Source organism: Dasypus novemcinctus, chromosome 10 (genome assembly GCF_030445035.2).
Source record: "Dasypus novemcinctus isolate mDasNov1 chromosome 10, mDasNov1.1.hap2, whole genome shotgun sequence".
Classification (NCBI taxonomy): domain Eukaryota; kingdom Metazoa; phylum Chordata; class Mammalia; order Cingulata; family Dasypodidae; genus Dasypus; species Dasypus novemcinctus.
Window position 1 is genome coordinate 99,125,669 of NC_080682.1, and position 10,365 is coordinate 99,136,033.

A 10,365-nucleotide genomic window follows, 5' to 3' on the forward strand; every position below is an offset into this window, starting at 1 on the left:
ATTGTATCTTTCCCATGCTTCTCCACATTCCCACCAACATGTGATGGTAATATACATTTACTCTAGCTCACTCAGGACACTCTTGCATCTGTACCATCAACCACAATTCTCATCCACCTTTTGGCTTACTATGCTATTCTGTTCCTAGAACGTCCTCTAGCATTCTGTTAATTGGTATTTACATACCTAGACTACCATTTTCAGCCACATCCACATATATAAATGAGCTGCTACTATGTTTTATCATCCAGTGTATACATTTCCACACTTTTACAGTAAAGATAATTAAAACTGCTACATACATTAAATATCAATAGTCCATCTCAGTCCTCCTCTTATCTCATTTAAGAATCCACCACCTACCACCAGATCTTGAAGCTATTTTCCTACAATTTCTTCTACAATCATTATGGTTATTCCTTTTATTTATAGGTATTTGATCCATTTTGAGGTAATTTTTGGATAAGGTGTGAGATAGAGGTATTCTTTCCTTCTTTTGGCTCTGAATATCCAGTCCTTTCAGCACCATTTGTTGAATGGACTCTTCTCTCCAAGCTCTGTGTGTTTGACAGGTGAGTCAAATATCACTTGACCATACATGTGAGGGTCTGTCTCTGAAACATAAGTTTGGTTCCATTGGTCTATGTGTCTGTTTTCATGCCAGTACCATGCTGTTTTTAATATATAGCTAGGTAATATAATTTAAAGTCTAGAGAGGAGAGGTCACTTTTATTCTTTAAGATGTTTCTGGCTCTTCAGGACAACTTAGCCTTCCAAATAAATTAGACAATCATGTTTTCAATTTTAAAAAAATGCTGGTAGACTTTTTATTGGGATTGCATTGAATCTGTACATCAATTTGAGTAGAATTGACATTTTAATGATATTTAGTCTTCCAATCAGTGAGGATGGAATGTTCTTCCAGTTATTTAGGCCTTTTTTGATTTCTTTTAACATTTAGTTGCAGGTTTCTGAATACAAGTGCTTTACATTGTTGCTTAAGTTTATTCCTGACTATTTGAGTTTTATCTGTCATATTTTGTTTTCACCACTCTTTTGACACTTTCAGTTACATTTATTGATATAATCTTCATTTCTAGACTCTCTTCTAGGCCTCTCTCTCCTTTTTTTCTTTTTAGGCTCTAGCACACCATTTAGACTTTCCTGAAAATCTGGTGCCTTGGTTAGAAATCCTCTCAGTTTCTTTATATAATATCCTAAACTTCTAGGCCTCTCTCTCCAATTTTCTTTTTAGGCTCTAGCACACCATTTAGAATTTCCTGAAAATCTGGTGCCTTGGTTAGAAATCCTCTCAGTTTCTTTATATCTGTGAATATCCTAAACTTGCCCTCAATTTTGAAAGACAATCTTGCTGGATTTAAGATCCTTGGCTGGAAGTTTTTCTCTTATAGTGACTTAAATATGTCATATCATTATCTTGCATTCATGGTTTCTGATGAGAAATCAGCACTTAATCTTATGGTTATCCCTTATATGTTATGCATTGCTTTTCTCTTGCTGTTCTCAAAATTCTTTCTTTGTCTCTGGCATTTGATATTCTGATTAATATGTGTCTTGGAATTTGTTTATTCAGATTTTTTCAGATGGGAGTATATTGTGTTTCTTTGACATAGATATCTACATCCTTCAATAGGGTGGAGAAATTTTCTACCATTATTTCTTCAAATATTCCTTCTGTCCCTTTTCTTTCACTTCTCCTTCTGGGACATCCATGATATATATGTTTGCACATCCTTTGCTATCATTTAATTCCCTGAGACCTTGTTCAATTTTTTCCATTCTTTTCTTCATCTATTCTTTTGTATATTTTGTATATTCACTTTCAGAGGCTGTTTCTTCAATCATTTCTTCTACCTCTTCCTATTTGCTATTATATGATTCCAAAGTTTTTAAAATTTCATTTATTGTGGTTTTCATTCCCATAAGATCTCCCAATTTTTCTACATATGCATTAAAATTCTTCTTTGTGCTCATCTAATGCCTTCTTAATATCCTTAATCTCTTTAGCCATCTCATTGAATTTATTAAGGAGATTTGTTTGAACATCTACGATTAGTTGTCTCAACTCCTTTATGGCATCTGGAGGTTTATCTTGTACATTTAACTGTACATTAACCTGTTTCTTGGTGTGGGCTATAATTTTTTTTTTTTTTTTTTGGTGCCTTGACATCTGGCCAACTAGAGTATTTATTCTGGGTGCAGTTTTTATCTTAGTTTAGGGATTCCTGTCATTTCTCCCATGCTGGTTGTACAGTAGGAACCAAGGATGCAGTTGGTGCTATAAACTGTGGAGGCTCAAGCTGCCCTCATTATCCCAGAGACCAATGAAGCTTCTCCCAACTTTCTCCTTTGCCAGGGGTAGGGACTGAGTCACAGCTGTGTGGAATAACCTGAGTCATGCAGGGCTAGAGTCAGGTTGCCCAGAGAGACTGATGAAGCTTCAAGTCCCCTTCTCCACTGCTTGGGTCAGGGGTGTAACTACTGGTTTTGGCAGCAGTCTCTGCAGTGTGGGTCCTAGATGACCACAGTTGCCCTGATAAACTTCTGATTATTCAGTCTGTGCCAGCCAAATGTGCATGCAGTTACCTGGATAGGCTGGTGCAAGGCCCGCCAGCCTCGTGCCTGCCAGAGGTAGGGTTGATGTTTAGGCAAAGGCTGCAGGCCTATCTGGGTAAAACCAGTTCCTATTGTCACTGTGATTTTTCGTCAGCCTGGAATCCTCTCATGCTGGGGGTGGGGTCAAAATAGCAACAAACTGGCCTCTTTCTGACTGGACAAGTTCAAACTTTAGCTGTTCTTAGGGTTATACTCAAGCAAGCCAAATTCACCAATCAGTAGCTGAAATCAGTGGCCAACAATCTCCTCCTGTTTTTGGGAAACTGAGCTTCAAATTCCAGCCACAGAACAGATCCTGGGGCAGCTTATGCTGCCAAAATAGGATAATTACCAGTCTCTGTGACTGGGCTAGTAATTTCCTGGAATGCCTGTTGCAGGACCCCCAGCTTCCTCCCTGCCAGAGGTGGGGCTGGGGTTTAGGCCAGAGCTGCAATCTGGCCTGGATGGAATGAAGCTGGTCCTCACCAGCACTATGATTTTCAGTCCACCTCACTTCCCCTTGTGCCAGGGGTAGAGTTAAGATCATGGCCACTGGCCATTTTTTGACTTGAACAGCACAAACTTTAGCTGTTTTCAGGATTATAATTTTTAGCCCACTGAATTTACTCATCAGTAGCTGAAGTTGTGCCCAATTGTCTCTTCCTTCTCTGTTTTTGGGAAGTGGAGCTTTCAATTTCAGCCATGGAACGGCTCCCAAGTTGGCTTGTGCCTCCAGTGGAGAATGGGCACCAGCGTCCATGGCATGGAGTGTTCTACTTATGAGTCTTCTCTGCAGATGTGCAGTCTCTTCCTACCATTCCTTCAAAGATGTTACAGGATGCTCTTCTGGTCTCCTGGAGCCCCCAAACAGGTGCTTCTGCTGGCTCCAGATAGCTCTGGGTGTTTTCTAACTGTCCTGTAGCAGAAGCTGACTCTAGGAGCTCCTTACTCCGTACCATCTTGCTGGTTATCCCCATGCCATTCCCCTTTGCAAATATTTTAATTACCTTTTTTTTTTTTGACTTGTAACACTCTTTTTTATAGGCTCGATATTCAACCCTTTCCAAATATATGGTTAACACTTATTTTCTCCATCATGTATGTTGTCTTTTCACTTTCTTAATAATGTCCTTGGTGTATGTAAGGTTGTTTTCTTTTTTTATTTTGATGAGGTCCATTATATTTATGTTTTCTCTTGTTGCTCATGCTTTTGGGGTCATACCTAAGAAATCACTACTACATCTAGGTTATGATGATTTCCTCCTATGTTTTCTTCTAAGACTTCTATGGTTTTAGCTATCATGTTCAGGCCCTTGATTCATTTTAAGTTGATATCTGTATATGGTGTGAGATAGATTCAATTTCATTCATTTGAATGTAGATGATGGTTTCCCAACACCATATGAAGAAACTTTTCTTTCCCCAATTAGTATAATTGACATCCTTATCAAAACTCAGCTGGCCATAGATGCATGGGTTTATTTTTGAACTCTCAAGTCCACTCCATTGGTGTATTTTGTCTGTATTTTTGCTAGTACCACACTATTTTTATTAGTTTTGAAATCGGGAAGTATAACTTTGTTATATTTTTTCAAAATGTTTATGGTGATTCGGATCTTCATGCTATTCCACAAGAATTTTTTTCTCAATTCATATAATTTATTGCAGTTAGCACACCATTTAAAAATTCACCACACATCAATAGTACAAAACTAAACAGCATTGTAAGTTATTTTCCCCTCAGAAAAATAAAAAATACTATCATTGTCAAAGCTAGATGTCAATCTAAGTTTTAGAACAATGGAAGAATGTGAAACTAATAAGAGGGAAAAGTAACCACTCACAACACACAAAAATGAAATCCAAAAGAAAGTCCTTTTCAGCACAGACATTGTCTTCTCTAAATTAATAAAAATTATCTGAACACAAACTGAATTTTAAAAAAAAACACAAAAAATCTAGAATCTCTTCAAGTAACTAAAGATAATGCTCCAAAGCAATTTTCACAGCTTTTTTGTTTGTTCATTTTCTTTAAATGCCATTACAGCCAATTAATATATATTTGACCAAATATTTCAAAAACAGTCCAGCAACTCACAATGGAGTTTTCCACTTAGTATTTTAAGCACAAAAAAAAGCCTATGTTTATATATGAATTTGAGGACTGTCTATATCTACAAACGAGGCCCCGGCTATTTTGACAGGAATTGCATTGAATCTGTAGATCACTTTGGACACTATTAACATATTATCAGTGTTGTCGTAAAATTTTACCAGATGAAGTCATTGCAAGTAAGCCATCTAAACTACATGAAAAGCCTATCCTTTTCCTTTACTTTCCTCATTCTTATTTAGCAGTCCATTTAAACTCGCATATTTGTCCCATTGTACCTTCTTTGTACATTTTTCTCTTTAATTCTCAGGACATTTTCTTGTCTCCCTAGAAAAGTAAGATGACCATGCAAACAATATTTCCTTTCTTCCAGTCCTCTCCAATCTAGTCTTAGAAGTGTCCTTATTTCAGCTTGAGGCTGATCTTTATGCCACTGCTTTTAATATCATCTGCTTTCAAATCCTAGCATACTTCACTTTTAATCACCCATTCTTTCTCTTCTTCCCCCCTTTCTCTCTCCCTTCCTACCATCCCTCTGTCTTTGCTTATCTTCCTCTTTTTCTCTCCTTTTCTGTATTCATTTATATCTGTTATATATTTTCAACTCATCCCCTCTTCAGAATTTTCTCCTCTTATTCTTTGGGTTATGTTAATCTTGACATGTAAAAAATCTTGATTCTTGAAACTGTTTTCAACATTATTTCCATTTATTCCTATTCCATATTCTAGTCAATGATTTACAGATTAACTTTTACTCAAAACTAGAGCTTCTTTTTCAACAGTGTCAGTCATGTATCTCTAAAGCAAGTGTATCACTCTGTAATTTTCTTTCGTTGTGGTATCTTTGTGTGGTTTGTTGTCATTGTGGTAGGAATTCAGAGAATAAATTTTGAATGACCTCTATTCTCTTATTGTTGGGGGAGATTGTGAAAGACTGAGTTTAAATCTTCTTTAAGTGTTTGATAAAATTCACTAGTGGTGCCATCTTGATGTTTTTGCTCATGGGAAATTGATTTCTACATCAGTATTTTCTTTGCCATATGTATATTTAGATTTTTTTTTTCTTCTTTAGGAAATATCAATAGAAATATTTCTTTAGGAAATATCAAAAAAAATTTTTTAAGCACCTGTTGTGTTCTAAGTTATCTATGTCATTGACATACAGTTGTTTTGAATATTATTCCCTTATGATCCTTTCTAAGTTCTGTAAGGTCCTTAGTAATTCCTGTATTTTACTCTGTGGTTTAATCATTTCAGTCTGTTTATTTTTGGTCTTTTGTCAATCTAATTAAATGTTTCTAAACTAGTTGATTTTTTTCATCTAATTATTTTTTAAAATTCTCCTTTGATATCCCTTTTTCTATTTTGTTTATTCTTTTTTTTTTTTAAGATTTATTTATTTATTTATTTAATTTCCCCCCCTCCCCTGGTTGTCTGTTATTGGTGTCTATTTGCTGCGTCTTGTTTCTTTGTCCGCTTCTGTTGTCTTCAGCGGCACGGGGAAGTGTGGGCGGCGCCATTCCTGGGCAGGCTGCTCTTTCTTTTCATGCCGGGCAGCTTTCCTTACGGGCGCACTCCTTGCGCGTGGGGCTCCCCCACGCAGGGGACACCCTTGCGTGGCACGGCACTCCTTGCGCGCATTAGCGCTGCACATGGCCAGCTCCACACGGGTCAAGGAGGCCTGGGGTTTGAACCGCGGACCTCCCATATGGTAGACGGACGCCCTAACCACTGGGCCAAAGTCCGTTTCCCTATTTTGTTTATTCTTATACTAATGCTTAGTATTTCCACACTCCAACTTCCTTTGGGTTTGTTTGATAGCTCTTAATTTCAGTTTCTTAAGGTTAGGAAATTAGGTTATGTATTTGGTACTTCCTCCCATTTTTGTAAATATTATTTAAATTTTTAAAACTAGATAACTATTAAAGATATATCTTGAAAATTCACATTTTTTAAATATTTAGGTAATACATTACTAAACAATATATGAATCAAAGAGGAATACCCATGGAAAATTACAAAATAATTTTTAGAAATGATGTGAATGTATAACAACCAAACTTTGTGAAATAGGGCAAAAAAAAATTTGGGGGGAATTTGTAGAAAGAATAAAGAAATAAAAATAGTTTAAATAAGAGAAAACCTATGTGAAATTAAAAGAGAAGAAGAGTAGAGTAAATAAATAAAATGAACAAGTGATTCTGAAAGATATCAATACAATTTATAAAGTCCTAGGTAGACTTACCAGGAAAAAAGACACTATGTACTAAACATTACCAAGAGTGTAAGAGGTGTGATCATGACAAGCCCACAGACATGACAAGGAGAAAAGAGAGTATTATGAACAAGTCTAGTGGCATAAATTCCAAATCTTGATTGAAATTGACCAATTCAAAAAGGATACAAAAACCAAATCTGAGTCATATAGCATAGATAACTTGCATAGTTCTATTCCTGCAGTTCTTGATGCCCCATCCTTTGCTTCATCAACATAACTCCTTACATTTTGGGCCAATATGTGATGAGGTCAAGAATGTTGTGATAGGGTAGTTTTCTAGTTCATTTTTTTTAATGGTTGGGTGACACATTTTCCCCTTTCTACAAATTTGAGTGGACACCCATTGATTTTCATAGAAATTTTGGAAAACACTTGTCAATATTTACAACAAAAGAATTCTTCAGGGAGATCAGTTATGATTGATGTGGGGGCAGTGGTCACTGAAGCTTCTGACAGGAGGGAGAGGGAAAAACAGGTGTAATATGGAGTCACTTTTGGAACATTGAAATTGTCCTTAATGAAGTTGCAATGATGGATATAGGCAATTATATATTTAGTAATAACTTACAAAATAGTATAGGATAGAGTGTAAACTGTAATGTGATCTATTATCCATGCTTAGTGGCAATGTTTCAATATGTGTTCAATTGTAACAAATGTACTACACAAATGAAGGATGTTGTTAATGTGGGAAAGTGTGGGAAAGGAAGGGAATGAGGCATATGGTAATCTCTATTTTTTTTTTGTATTCTTTATGTAATCTAAAGTCTTTTTTTTTTAACACTAAGTCTACCCTAGTTTATTGTTTATTTCCCAATCCTGAGGATTCTAGGATGGTGATGCCCACTCCAGCTGTAACTGAGAGGAAGCGTAGATGCCATAGGACAGATGGATGAAAGTACTTGCTTGCAGTTGCAGATTCTCTCTGTTCCTTGGAATAGACATTTTCCATCATCTCCTTGATAGTTGTTCTGAGTGAGCTCAATGAACTGGAGAGTAGATGATGCAACTCTATTGAAATTCAGGACCCAACTGGCACATGGATAGCTCAAAGATTTAAGTCTCTTGGACATACACATATCAAGTCTAGTACTAATTATAGGTTCAAATAGAAGGGGCAGAAGATCCTTGTATAGGGAAACCACAAATGATTCCAATTCTGTCACAATGGGGGGTGTAAATTCCAAAGAATGGCCCACTGACAGGGAGCAAACTCTGACACTTTCTGCCCTGCATATAGTTTCTAGATGTCTCTAGATCCCTCAGGAGTCTCGCTATTTGAGGCAATATTTACTGTGGCAGTCAATGAGATCCTGCTGAGCCATGCACAAGTATAACCTCTAGAATGACCTCCTGACTCACTTTGGAATTTTTTGGCCTTAAAAACTAATTTGTATTTACCCTTTCCCCCTTTTGATCACAGTCCTTTGCCAGGTCATTGCTAGTTCGTGCTTGGTAATAATCACTCAGTGCCAGGTAGGTTCATCTCCAGGAATCATGTCCCACTCTGGGGGAAAGGTAATGCATTTATATGCTGCCTTTCTCCCACTTTTAATATAGGTATTTAGAGCTTTAAATTCACCCCTATGCATAGACTAAACTGCATCCCATAAGTTTTGATATTTGCTTTTTTAATTTTTATTCATTTTGAAGTGTATTCTAATTTCAATTTTGAATTCTTTTCTAATGCATTGTTCATCTAGATGTGTTTTTGCTGTTTAATTTCACATATTTGCATGTTTTCCAAATGCGCTTATGTTTAGTTATTTCACATTTTATACCATTAATGTTGGAGAACATACTTTTCATAATTTCTATACTTTCAAATTTATTGAGACATGTTTTGTGGCCTAATATACATTATATCCTAGAGACTGTTCCATGTGTACTTGCAAAGAATTTAGGTAGCGCTGTTGCTAGGTGTAGTGCTCTATAGATATGTATTAGGCATATTTTTTATATTGTTGATCATGTCTTCTATGTCCTTGTTAGTCTTCTTTCTGCTATTTCTACCCATTATTGAAAGGACAGTATTTAAGTCTTCAAATGCTATTAGTTTCTCCTTTCAAATATCTCATTGTCTGCTTCTCGTATTTTGAGTCTTCATTGTTAGGTCCACATATACTTATTTTCTTTATGTATTCTGGACAGATTGACCCTATTGACATTATGAAGTGTTCTATATTGACATCAGTAACAATTTTTGTCTGAAAATCTATAGCTGTCTATTATTAGTATTACTACTTTAACTCTATTTGGTGCTATTTGCATGACATATCATTTTGCAAGAGTTTACTTCTCACCTATTGTGTCTTTGAATTTAAAAACTATCCCTTGACAACAGTATGTAGAGGGTTCAAAAATTTGTTGTTTTTTGTGTATTTGTTTTTACCACATCTTCCCTTTTTTGGGAGTGTTTACACATTTACATTTCATGTAAATACTGATAAGACAGGATTTATGGCTTTCATTTTCTTATTTGATTTCTATTCCTCCTACGATGTTTTTTCCTTTATTGCTCTAATATTACCCTTTTTTGGAAATCAATACTCTCCAGTATATTATTTTAATGCTTTTGTGGTTTCTTTCACTCTTTACCTTTGAGTTATTTTCTCAGTGGTTTTCCAGTGGGTTTTAATTAAGAACATAATGTTTAACAATTTAGTTTGGATTAATACTAACTTAATTTCTATATTATACAAAAATCTCTTCTTTCATATTTCCAGTTCCGCCTCCATTGTGCTTTATTTTTATTACAAATACTTTTTACATGTATGTGTCCATTACCACATTATTATACTTATTATTTTATGCAGTCATTTTTTAAGTCACATACAGGAAAATAAGTTATCCAAAAATACATTGATACTCATATTTGTCATTGCTGTTGATTGTGCTCATTGTTTCTTCAAATTGATTTGATTAATAATCTAGTTTCCTTTCATTTCAGTTCAAAGCCTCCTTTCAGAATTTCTTATAATTAAGACAGGTCTGCTAGGGAGGAATTCTCACTGTTTGTTGTTGTTCCTTGTTTGCTTGCTTTAAGGGAATAACTTAATCCTCTTCATTATGGGAGAATACATTTGCTGGATATAGAATTCTTAGTTGATAGTTTTTTTTTTTTTCCTTCAGTACTTTGAAACTAGCATCCCAATGCAATGTGGCCTCCATTGCTACTAATGGTAAATCCACTCAATTTCATTTTAGAAATGTGTGTATGGTGACTTTCTTCTCTTTTGCTGCTTTCAAGAATCTGTCTTTGGTTTTTGACACATTTTTTTAATGATATGCCTATGGGTGTGTGTGTGTGTGTGTGTGTGTGTGTTTGTATAAGTCTTTGAGTTTACCTAACTGGAAT